The following is a 224-nucleotide window of genomic DNA, read 5'->3' as shown; positions in this document are numbered from 1 at the left end:
AAAATTCCGAAGAGGGAGAGCCGGGCTAAATGTGATTTGACAGGATCCCTCTAACCGCATGCCTCTTAATTTCCAAGTCTGATCAGGAGTTCAGGCTGGAAACCAGAGCCAGGGAACTCGTTTCGCCCTCGCCCCTTCCCACTGGATTTGTGTTTTTTTATTTGTTCTTTAGGAAGAGCGGCAGAAAGTTGTTTTGTAGCTGCAGGTCATGTAAAAAAAAAAAA

The sequence above is a fragment of the Calidris pugnax genome, unplaced genomic scaffold, assembly GCF_001431845.1.
Source record: "Calidris pugnax isolate Ruff unplaced genomic scaffold, ASM143184v1 scaffold9, whole genome shotgun sequence".
NCBI lineage: Eukaryota > Metazoa > Chordata > Aves > Charadriiformes > Scolopacidae > Calidris > Calidris pugnax.
The sequence above is the reverse complement of the archived record's forward strand: the minus strand, read 5'-3'. Positions refer to the sequence as shown.